This window comes from Arctopsyche grandis, chromosome 1 (assembly GCF_051622035.1).
Source record: "Arctopsyche grandis isolate Sample6627 chromosome 1, ASM5162203v2, whole genome shotgun sequence".
Lineage (NCBI taxonomy): Eukaryota > Metazoa > Arthropoda > Insecta > Trichoptera > Hydropsychidae > Arctopsyche > Arctopsyche grandis.
In genome coordinates, this window is record NC_135355.1 from 20,319,579 (window position 1) to 20,332,801 (window position 13,223).

Here is a 13,223-nt window from a genome sequence, read left to right on the forward strand (position 1 = left end):
TAGCTTGGTTCTGGATGCATTTGCTGAAAAGCCTAGCTAAGATATTATTTAGGGGGGAGCCGCCACATTTTAGTAAGTCAATGGGAATATTATCTTCCCCTGGAGTTTTACCGTTCTTTGCAGTTTTTAGCGCGGCCTCTACTTCGCTAGGCAATACTGCAGGAACCCTTTGGCCGTGTGTCGATTCCAGAGCGGGGAATTGACCGTTGTTGTTCTCGTATAGTTTTGCATAGAACGTGTAAACTCTGTCTATGATTTCTTCTCTATTCCTAATTATTACTCCGCTCTCTGATCTGATTGCGATCATTTGGTTTTTGGTTTTGGTTTTGGTTTTTTGGTTTTATATATATATATATATATATATATATATATATATATATATATATATATATATATATATATATATATATATATATATTTAGTTTCTTTAATTTTTATTTGTTCTTTTGTTATGTAATATAATTTTTATCAGAATTTAAAAAGAGAAAATAAAATAAGATAAAAATTAAATATAGTTTTATGTTGTATTTTAGTTGTATAAAAATAATTATGATGAAAAAAATAGCACAAAGCGTTTTTTTTCAAAACAATTCTTTTGTTCATCAGCGGACGGACAAAACGGGACAAATCAAACAATTTTACATAAACGACGGGACGAACGCGAAGTACGTAAAAATTTATTAAAAATGTGCTTTAATAATTTAATTTGCAAATCCAAGTCCACGTTGACAAAGAATCTAATAATTTTTTAATTTCTAAGAACAAATTATGTACATACGTTTGTGTATTTCATACACATACATATGTATGTATATTTCAACTGATTTTAAATGCGACAGGAACAGGATGGTCGATTTTCAGTTCCACTTCTCGGAACCTTCCAATAATCTCATAAATTTCGATGTTTAAAAAAAAATTGTATAAAGAAAGGTTATCCGATGTGTTTATACATATCCTCTCCTTTTTTCACAATGAATATTATAATAATTTATAGTGCTAATTGCGATGCGAAAAAAGTAGAGAAACATTTTCGTTAAAAATTCAGAACCGGCGTGATGGTACAGCTCAATATTTTTCAAGTAAAAATACTTACTTCTTTAGATAAAATCTCGATAAACTTTCTGAATCGTGTATTTTGTCCGAGAATTAGCTGGTTTACCAATTTATTTATTTATTTGGAAGAAGTTAAATTTTTCTTGATTATTATTTAACTTAAAGAAAACACTCCAAAGGAATTTTTTTCGAATTTGTTGATTAATATGAAATAATTAAATAAATTAAATAATTAAAGACACCATAAGTTATTTTAACTTTTTAGTTTTTTAATGTATAAAAATAATATATAATAAATACCTTACAAAAATATATCACAATTTGATTAAAGTGAACTTACATACATACATATGTATATGTATTTAAAATAGACAACAATTTAAATTTTGATTCATTGAAATTTTGTTTTCAAACTGTACAAGTATTGCTAAATTGGAACTGTTTCATTCGAAATAATATTATTTGTAGATACAATGTTTTCTTTTACATACATACATATAACAAGTCAATAAGAATTTTCCCTTCAACGATCCAAGCATATTTTCGACAAACCTGTGAACAAAAGAAAAAAAACAAAATTAATTAAGTAAGACAAGATTTTCAGGTCAATAAATTGGACTTATCGAGTGGCGTGTTCAGTTTGTAATTAAATTAAAAATAAAAATAAAACAACAACTATGTACATACATATGTATCTAACATTCAGAAGAGACTCGTTATCTCCAGACTGAAGAATAGCGATAACCACGTAAATATGTATGCATATGAAGTGCATTGAATTTTGTTATGCATATTGCTGATAACAATGTCGGTTTGTATAATATAGAGTGGATTGCCTTATTTGTATCTGCTTTGCGAAATGTTTTAACGCATTTTTTCCTACAAAATTACACATCCTTGTACTTTCAAGGGAGTGAGACATGTATACGACTTTTATTCGGCATGGGAAGTGTGCAAAAAGGCAATGAAGATAAAACCGGTTGGGGAAATCCCAATGTCAATTAACATGGACCGGAGTTAACAGTGCATATAATATAAATCAACAAAAATATACACAAGAACAAATATGTATGTTAGAACTTATTCATATCGTACTGCTGAAATTTATCGATCGTTCTGGAAAGTCATCTGTACATGTCATCGCTTTTTATTATAGAATTTCACTTGTATTGTTAAAAATATAGCATTTTAATTTTATCAATTACTTAAAAGTAGAATTGCAATTTGTATTTCATCAATTTAATATTTTAATGCATATTATATACAATACATAAGTAGCTCTTTTCAAACAAACGTAGTGCTGTTTCATCGATTTTACTGTAAATAAATACGCTTTTGTTGAAATCGGATTTTTTTTTTAAATAAAAAATGTAGAAATTTAATTAAAAAAAAGAAAATAAAAACGTATTGGTATTGGAAATTAAATTAAATTTACTGTGTAAATTAAATAAATATACTTAATATATACTGTGGGGAAATTACCAAAGTAGCTTGTATTATATTAAAATTCAATAATAAACGGACACCTTTTGTATTATTGAAGAACAATTCTTGATATTTGTATTGAAAATAAAACCGGCCTATTTATATATTGAAGTGTTATTTGAAAAGTTGTTAGGTTTAATGAAATTTTTTTCTTATATGAATTTGCAAATTCTATGTACTTTAATTTAAAGAGACCTATTTTACGCAAAAAAGGAACTATATAAAATCTACCATTATAAAACGAAGTTAAATAATGGATTGTGATAAATAATATTTTATAATAAAAAAATATATTTTCATAGCAAAAACGTTATACTCCTATGTATAAAAATATGTACGCATGTAGGTTAATATACGAGCTGTTATATTTGAGAGTGGCGGAAGTCTAATTTTCAGTTCCAAAAACACTTTCTGTTTGACTTAAGTCACAAATTGTGATCACTTATTTTAATTCAATTTGTCCCGAATCTCGGAAAGAGCAGAATAAACGTATTACAAGCCACCAGTATATTTTTTAAATATTGTTAAACGCAAAACATAATGTTTAATGAATTATTTCTCGAAATGAAGAAAAGTGGACTTATGCCACTTTCAAATATAACGGATCATTTGTACATATGTATTTTTATAATGTCCATAATCAATATTGATCAGAATTTGAACATTTTATGTATGTACATATAATGTTAATTTATATCAAAAAATTAGCTTAATTTCAATTCTGTACTCGTATACATAGGTATATAAAAAAATATGGAAATTCCAGCACAAAAAGGAAATTTTGAATGAGTTAAAAAAAAATTTGCAGTATCCTTTTGCCCCGACAAATTCTATTACAGCAGATAATTAAAAAAGTTACTCACTTTAAAATATCGTCGTCTCCACAGCACACACTAAGCTAATAATAAATTAAAGTTTTTTTGGACACCAATATCACAATAGACGAATCTTTAACATCAACACAGATTCGATGAACACATTTGGCACAGATCACACTCCTTCAAGATCTGATGGGCATTAGAAACATTTGCTTGACAGATCTGGAAGACTTGGAACTTTCGCTGGAGGCTGAGGAATTTGAACTGTCGTATCTGTGCAGATTGGCCTTCGGCGGACATCCTTTCTTTTTGCACTTGACCGCGTCCGGATTGATGAGGCGATCGATCACCTGTCGGATGGTCGAATGCTTTCGGTCAAATGGATTCGGATACATCGTAAGTGAAGATCGACTAGAAGCGTATGTTACCCCACTGAGTGACCGTCGTCGTGTGATATAAACGAGTACACTGACATTGGCTTATATACGCGGAAGGTTGACTGCGTCCGTTGACGTCAATGAATTGGAAAAAACGGACTTCTTCGGTTCACCGGCCAAAGTGTAAATTGGCCGATGGGGGTGGGGAGCAGGTGACAGGTTGTATCTAGTGTCTAGTGACGTATGTCATTTTCACATTAATGTACTACATTTTTGACGCCTGGTAGTAGTGTCAAAACATAGTAGTAGTTCTGCCTTTTTTTTCAGTTTATAAAACTTAACTTTTTTCAGTTTATAAAACCTCTCGAAATTGCTTCCATAGGGTAGTTCGATTCTGTTAGATAGCTTCTTAGCTTTAAGGATTGTATATGTATATCATCATCATCATCATCTACAGGCATTCACAATATACTGCTGAATGAAGGCCTCTCCAACACGCTTCCACTTTTTTTCTGTTTTGTGCTACTCTCATCCATCTCACCACAGACATTTTCCTAATTTCGTCTACCTATCTTCCCTGCGGTTTTCTTTTTACCTTTTTGCATTCTTTCGGGTACCATTCTAGCACTTCTTTTGTCCACCTTTCGTCCATTCCTCTAGCCACATATAAATATATAATATATAAATAAAATAATATTAAAAAATATATATTAAATTACAATGGTGTCATTACGGGATTGCCCCCAAGGCGACACCTACGGCCAAATGTGCACATACTATATATATATATATGTAATTTTTATAAATTTACTAGCTGAACCCGGCATGCGTTGCAATGCCACAATAACGCATGCAATTCCCGTTCCCGTTACCGTTCTCATTCCCATTCCCATTTGTCGGAAAAACGCAGGCAGCGAACACGTTGGTCGTGACACGAAAACATTTGAAATTATAGCGTTGCAATAACACTCATTCCCATTTTTCCCGTTTCCGTTCCCGTTTTTTTTTCACGGTAATCTTCCCAGACACGCATACAACAAATCCTGAAAGTTCCATCGTAATCGTTTCAGTGGTTTAGGAGCCTATTCGAGACACACACACAGACATTCAATTTTATATATATACATATATAGATGATATTATTATAAATTTTAAATTAAATTAAAATAATGGTGATAAGTGAGGATAGGTGGCCAATTTGATAGGAACTGTTTCAACAATGAAAATAAACTAAATTGGCAAACTCTGATAGGAAACAATCGACTTGGAGTCACATATTATATTAGCTAGCAGCATAGCTCGGACGTTAAGCTTCTGCTTACCGTCAAGAAGGTGCCGGGTTCTATCCCTGAATGAAAATGAATTTTTCAGAGTATGCTGTTGGTCAGACCTGGATTTGTGACTCCAGGTTGATCGTTTCCTATCAGAGTTTGCCAATTTTCTCTGATTTCATTGTTGAAACGGTTCCCGGAAAAAAAAATTGGCTAAAAATCCTTCCTACCTACTATGTCACCACTATTTGAAATTTGATGGATGTACAATAAAAATTTATGTACAATTCATAGATGTCTCGTTAATTTGCGAGTTTTTTCAGTGTCTCGCAATTCAACGACTTATAATAAAAAAAATGCTGCATTTGTATTTGTAATTGGCCAGGAAGGCGCATTGGGATTTACCTGTAAGGCCTTCCTGGTATATATGTAAAATAAAATAAAAATAAAATAAAATATCAGCAGTATGGCTCAGTGGCTCAGCGTGTATGTTTAGCACCAAGTGATTGTTGGGGTCGAGCCCGCTCTACTGCTGGTCAGACTTGGGTGTTTGTGAGTCCAAGTCAATCGTTTCTTATCAGAGTTTGCCAATTTTATCTGATTATTGATGAAACGGTTCCTTATAATTGGCAAAAAAAACATCATCGGACCTGTTGTCACATTATGTATGTATGTATGTACAATTTATAAAAAAATATGTACAAGTCTAAAATCCATAGATGTTTCAATGGGTTAATTCTTTAATTAATTCATTCATTTTTAATTTCATGTTCTTCAGCTTCTCGAAATACAGTGATTTATGTAATAAAAATGCTGCATTGTTTGTAGTTAATTGTCCAGGAAGGCACATCGGGGTCTTCCTGTCAGGCCTTCCTGGTATATACGTATCTATGTAAAAAATACATATATCCGAGGTCTGGCCAGCAACACTGGATCAGGGATCAAACCCATGATCCCTCAGTTGTTAGTATTATGTATACGCCATCAACTGAGGTATGTTGTAGTAGGATTAAAATTAAAAATGATTGTTTTGAATTACGGATCAGATTGTGAGATATATGTACATATGTATCTAAATATGCGAATGAATGTTTGCTTGCGCAATGAAAATCTACAGTTTTTAATATAGTAAGCCGAGTAAATCTACTAGTACTTTAATTTTCGAAATCAAACTCAAATTTGAATTCAACATGAAATGTAAATGGTTGGGTAAATACATACATATCTACATTTATGTTTGCTTGGACATACAAATATCTACATTCACATATTAAATTAATCGAAATATGTATAAATTATAATAATTGTGCTTAAAAATATATTACAAATTATGGTTATTTTAACAAACTGTCGATCGCGATTGAGATCATCTACAAGCGTGAGAAATCGCGTAAGCTAACACGCTAATCATAAATATCTATTTACGCACATTTGTACATACTCGTATACCTGATATATGTATGTATGTTTATATATATATATATTTACACATATGTATACACGAGGGTAATTTCTGACGCGTTTCCGAACTAATATGGAAGTGTATGACACAAGCACGTTTGACAATTAAATCGCACGTGTAAATATCTACGTGTTACCTGGTCTCAATTAACGTTTATTACGCACTACAAAGTGAAATGTATGTATTTCAACGATTCAGTCGATTAATATTCAATTAATGAAATAGCATTTCTAGAACTTCACACTTACATATTATATATTGAATGTACATATATACGTGTTTGTATTCTTGTGATGATTTATGTTGATTCGGAATGTTTGTGGTATGAGTAATTTTAGAAATTGTGTTTGAGCATTATTTTAATTAGTATGGCTTGTGCTACTGTCTAATGGGCTATAGATAATAATATATACTATTATGGTTCATATATGATAAATAATGCCAAGGAAAATGATTTTTGGCATTAAGAAATTCTGCACATTTCTGTGATGAGTAATTCAGATTGTTTGTCTGAGATATGTACATATGTATATTTAAAAGTTTTGGAAAAGTAAAATCAACTGTTCACAAAATTATAAATTTACACAATGTTATTAAATATTTAAACGGCAAATTTTTATATATAATTATATTTTGTCAAGTCTAAATTGATTTAACTTCATAGCCAATAAACATCTCTTATAGGTAAAACAATTACGGATATTCAAACTTCGAATTAATTTTCTAAATCCTGCTTAAGATCAAAACAAAAACTTCTTCAACTTTACAGGAGATAATACCATTAATATTATTAATTAAATTTCAAAGATTTAAATGAGATTTTTAGGGTTTTGGCGGTATACGTTATTGGTATAATTTTATGTATAAAATTTATTTGCTGTGTACAATTTGTTGCAGCAGAAAAATAATTATCTGGCGCCTTTAAACTTTTGTAAAAGTGAGCATTTTATTTTATGTAAAAGTATACAATATTTGTTTTAAAACTAATGTTAAAATAAATATCCAAAGTAAAGAGAAAGTTTATATTTTCTGTCGTACATATATACCCAAGTATATGTACATGTACATAGGTATGTACATGTACATATACTTGGATGACAGAGATGTCAGATTGCTACGAAATATTTATTGGAATCAGACTGCAGTAGTACGTGTCGATGATCAATTCACTGATGAGATTCCTATAGAACGGGGCGTCAGGCAAGGATGCATCCTATCACCTACTCTTTTTAACACCTACACCGAATCCATCTTCCACGATGCTCTCCAAGAGGCGGAGGGCATCAAGGTGGGCGGCGAGACGATCACCAATATAAGATATGCTGATGACACGGCACTAGTCGCTGAAAATTTAGCAGACCTGCAAAGATCTCTAGACCGTGTACATCAAGAAAGCAATCGAAGAGGTCTGCGCATAAATCTAAAGAAAACAAAATTTATGATAGTAGATAGAATGCAAACAGACACCGGGAATCTAACCTTGGATGGAGAGGTGATAGAAAGAGTAAAAAGATTCAAATACCTGGGTACCTGGTTGAATGAAGAGATGGACCCAGATGAAGATCTAAAAATCCGCATCGAGATGGCTAGAACAGCATTTGTAAAAATGAAGGCGGCCCTTACAAACAAGCATCTCAATCTTCATACGCGGTTGAGATTCGCGAAGAGCTACGTCTGGACAGTATTACTACACGGATGTGAGACGTGGACTCTGAAAACCAAGATGATCAGCCGCATTGAAGCTTTTGAGATGTGGGTCTATAGGCGTATGCTGAAGATTCCGTGGACCAAAAAGATATCAAACGAAGCTGTCCTCGGCATGATGGGGAGAGGCAGGGAACTTGTTTCTGTCATCAAGCGGAGAAAGATGGAGTACCTCGGACACATGATACGGGGTCCAAAATACGAATTTCTCCGTTTGATAACCATGGGGAAAATAGAAGGAAAAAAATGGATTGGCAGGAAAAAGTTATCTTGGCTTCGAAACATGCGCATGTGGACCGATATGAGCGCCGAAGAGCTGTTCCGAGCCGCTGAAGACCGATGCGGATATATTCAAATAATCGACGAGGTGGTCGCCAACGTCCGGATGCGGACAAGGCATTAACAAGAAGAAGAACATAGGTATAAAAACGTTATTACGGCTAAAGATCATTAATATAAAATAAATTAAATACACATAAATATTTGGTTTGAGTGAAATGTTCATTCATGTTCATCTAAAGCTTAGATTCTAAACGTTCTCTATATTAAGACAAATCGATTGATAGTTTAAATATTAGCGTTAAAAACGTTCAACAATTTTCATCTCCATTGCTAAAAAGTTTTTAATAAAATGAAATAAATTTCAGCGTTATATATTCTTTTTGAAAATAATTGAAATTAAATCTCATTCAACTGCTTTTGTTTGGCATACAAATTAAAATTGAAAAAATTGAAAATTTTATTGCAAAGATTTTGTATTTGAAAAAGTTATAAATATATGGAGAGGGTTCACAGTCTTGACCTAACAGAGAGGCTGCATTCAAAATGTGATTGTGATGTAGATGTGACGACAACAATTCGAACGTGTTATGCACAATGGAGGTCGTCAATAACCGTGTCAGGTTTTTCCTACAAAGTACATGCGTACAAGTTTACAATTGTCTATTAAGTGTAGTCATTTTAGATACAAGTATATACAATACAACATACGTACACGACGATAGGATAATTCAATTGTAATAATCATAGAACAGGCTTTCGTGGAAAAGGGGAATCCACAGTACATGTGAAAATGTTTTAGAAAAACACGCAAAGCACGAGGAAAAAAGGTATATTTAACTGTGGCGTTCAGATAACGCATTATTATTTCCTGTCATACACTAAAAGGATTACGTATTGGTTGTATAAATCGTACATACATACATACATATGCTATATGTATATCGTTATCGTATGTAGATCCGTATTTAAATGTTTCTGAGAATTCAATATGGGATTTTTTATATCCGTTTTATTCGTATATCCTTTGCATGAACGTACATATGTATATGTATTTATACTTGTTCCTTTTATGGTAATATGTACATATTTGACAGTTTAAAATGAAATGTATTTTATGAAGGTAATCAAAAACTTATGCTAAAATTAAGTTACGTTTTAATAATTTGAAATTATTATTCAAATTTTATATCTTATAAAATAATGTTTTTGCTCATTTAATTTCATGACAAAAATAACAGGACCAATTAATTTGATTTTGTTGCGGTATATTTATAATATTATTAATCTGAATTACGTGTAAGAGTTACACGAAAATAGATATTTCAATTCCCACTTGAAATATTTATATTATTATTTCTGGATATACCGAAATAATTGAAGATATTTATTTATATCTTCAGAGTCCATAATGACCTTTTCAGACATCTTATCAGTATTTTTTTAAACTCTATTGAATATGACAAAAGCTTTAAATTTAACTAAATCGAAGGTTATTTAAAGCTTTATTCAATTTATCTACAATCTTAACAAAACGGTAAGACTATATGTTGATTAATCGTTATATTCATTTTACATGTACATACATATGTACGAATATATTTGTCAATTTACATATGTACTATTTAGATTCTTACTATACTACGTCATGCTATGTATAGTTATGCAAACTTTATGAAAGGTAAATGTCGTTACTAGGAATAATAAAAAAGTCTCTCAAATAACAACTCTTTCAATCCATTGTTTTAATAAAATTTAAGCGTATTTATTTCATATATTATACTTAAAACAAGCAAGCAGTAAATTTTATTGTGATATATTTTTTTATACATAAATGTGACCAAAGTTTTTGTTATTTTTTTGTCCTATGGTTCAAATTCCGTTGGAGATTTCATGAACAACAAATATATGTCAAATTTACAAGTGGTGAAATGTTAGAATATGTATGTACATACATTTATATCTATGTATTTATCTGTGTTGAAATTGAATTGCATAGGAAAAATTATTGCATAAATTTGTCAGCGATAAATCCGCTGAATCATACAATGTCAACAGCTAAAGTCAATGTCAAACGTTTGGGAATCACTGTCAGGTACATATTATACATACAAACCATACATAACGTATATTCAATGTCAATTGGTGTTGTAAAAGGTTTACTCGAGTTGACTCGATAAACTGATATATGTATGTAAATTTATAATTATATTGAAATTGCTCTTTTTTTCAGATTATTTAATATAACATTAAATTTAATGTGAAACGATGAATGTTTAATGATTTGTGGAGAATTTATACCCAGTTAATGATATTTCAACGTAAACTACGTAGGCTTAACTGACAAGTTGATTTAATTTATATGAATTCACCAAAACGTAACTATTTCTAAAGGCTATTTTACGATAATCTACAAGATTCTACATAATATCACAATAGCAAAAAGATAGAATTTCTGAATACGTCAATTAAAAATATAATGTAAACAGCAATCTATATCTATAATATTATAATTGGTTTACTATTTTTACAAATAAATACAGGTTGTCTGGAATTCGTTTACTTTTAGTATTGAATGAGGCTATTTTAAATTGATAAATTCATTGGCAACAGAAAGTAACCAAATCGTAGTAAGTAAATGTATTGAAATTATGATATATATATTTTATTTTTATTTTACATATGTACCAGGAAGGCCTTACAGGTAAATCCCAATGCGCCTTCCTGGCCAATTACAAATATAAATACAGCATTTTTATTATAAGTCGTTGAATTGCGAGACACTGAAAAAACTCGCAAATTAACGAGACATCTATGAATTGTACATAAATTTTTATTGTACATCAATCAAAAATTTTTCAAATAGTGGTGACATAGTGGGTAGGAAGGATTTTTAGCCAATTTTTTTTTCCGGGAACCGTTTCAACAATGAAATCAGAGAAAATTGGCAAATTCTGATAGGAAACGATCAACCTGGAGTCACAAATCCAGGTCTGACCAACAGCATACTCTGAAAACTTCATTTTCATTCAGGGATAGAACCCGGCACCTTCTTGACGGTAAGCAGAAGCTTAACGTCCGAGCTATGCTGCTATATATATATATATATGTACATACATATATATATATATATATATATATATATATATACATATATATATTTGTACGCGATGTAAAATATATATATATATATATATATATATATATATATATATATATATATATATATATATATATATATATATATATATATATATATATATATATATATATATATATATATATATATATATATATATATGTAGAATTGATTTTTAAACGAGCCGAGATAGAGTGTGTGTGGTATGCCTGGGAAAGACCGGATGCGTGTTGTTATGGTCACTTGTTGGAGAACAAGCCCGAAGCATGTGTTAATAAATACATAGTTCTGACTTAATCTGCGTTTCACTTGGAATCCTTCACATCCGGATCCTATATTTGGGGGCTCGTCCGGGATGCCCGAAGACATTCCAGTGACAGCCAGGAGCGGTCAGACGACGACGCGGAGTTTTGACAGTTGAGGTTAAGACGCGCGATGACGCGTACGAACATAAAGACGACGCCGGTGGCGTCACGACAGCGAACACGCCACACAACGATGATGATATCCAAGACGATAACGCCATTGTCAGCGTCAGTTGTACGTCGGCTAACTGTCGTGGAGATGCAGAGGTTCGCGGACTTAGACGAAGATGATGACGACGAGGATGAAGAGGAAGAAGAAGACGAAGTGCCATATTTTGATAGAGACAAATTCGAGACGTACGCGCCACGGTTTAAGGGGATCGGCGGTGTGCCAATCAGCCAGTGGATTGAGCGCATGGAAGAATTTGCGAAGTTCTTCCACTGGACGCCCCTGCAGCAAATGGTCTACGGGAGAGTATATTGCGTAGGAACAGCGAGAATGTTCCTGGATTCAGAAGGGATAATTAGATCATGGACTATCCTTAAGCAGAAGCTGATAGAAGAGTTCCAGTGGGATGACGAAGAGCGTGTACAATAAATACTTCTGACTTAATCTGCGCGTTTCACTTGGAATCCTTCACATCCGGATCCTATATATATATATATATATATATTTAAATTTTATTTTATATATACATATATATAGGATCCGGATGTGAAGGATTCCAAGCGAAACGCACAGATTAAATGTCAGACTATTTATTGTACATGTGTCTTCGGGCTTGTTCTCCAACAAGTGACCATAACAACACGCATCCGGTCTTTCCCATGCATACCACACTCATACTTTATCCCTAGCAGTTTGATCAACCATACATACGGCTCGGCTCGTTTAAAAATCATTTCTACGTTCGGTCATTCCTGACTGTCATTCGCCCTCGGATGACATTCTTCGTCTTTTATATTTTTACAGCATTTCATCTCATATTCTTTTACATTTCATCTTCCACTCTATACAATGTATCATCTTACATTCTTTTAAAACATTTCCTCTATCATCCTCAACAATGTTTAATCTTCCATTCCATAAAATCATCTTATATTCTTCTAAACATGCTTTCAATTGTCACAATTACAATCATCATCACAACTACATTTCAATACACTTATACATCAATCATTTTACAATTTACATAACAATTACAATTATAACAAATTAATCGTTACACATTTCACTACAAATCAATTTTTACATTTCAACACAATTCAATCTTCAATAAAGTTACACATAAATCATCACAATTAAAGTTACACATAAATCATCACAATT

At 31.7% G+C, this 13,223-nt stretch overlaps 1 long non-coding RNA gene across 1 annotated transcript; it reads right to left on the reverse strand.

The window, feature by feature from the left end:
• Positions 1-1,324: 1,324 nt before the first annotated feature.
• LOC143918124 (uncharacterized) lies at positions 1,325-3,802 on the reverse strand. The gene is made up of 2 exons (XR_013261099.1): positions 3,402-3,802; positions 1,325-1,605 (listed from the first exon to the last, which is right to left on the reverse strand). It is a non-coding gene; the product is annotated as an uncharacterized LOC143918124 (long non-coding RNA).
• Positions 3,803-13,223: the final 9,421 nt, after the last annotated feature.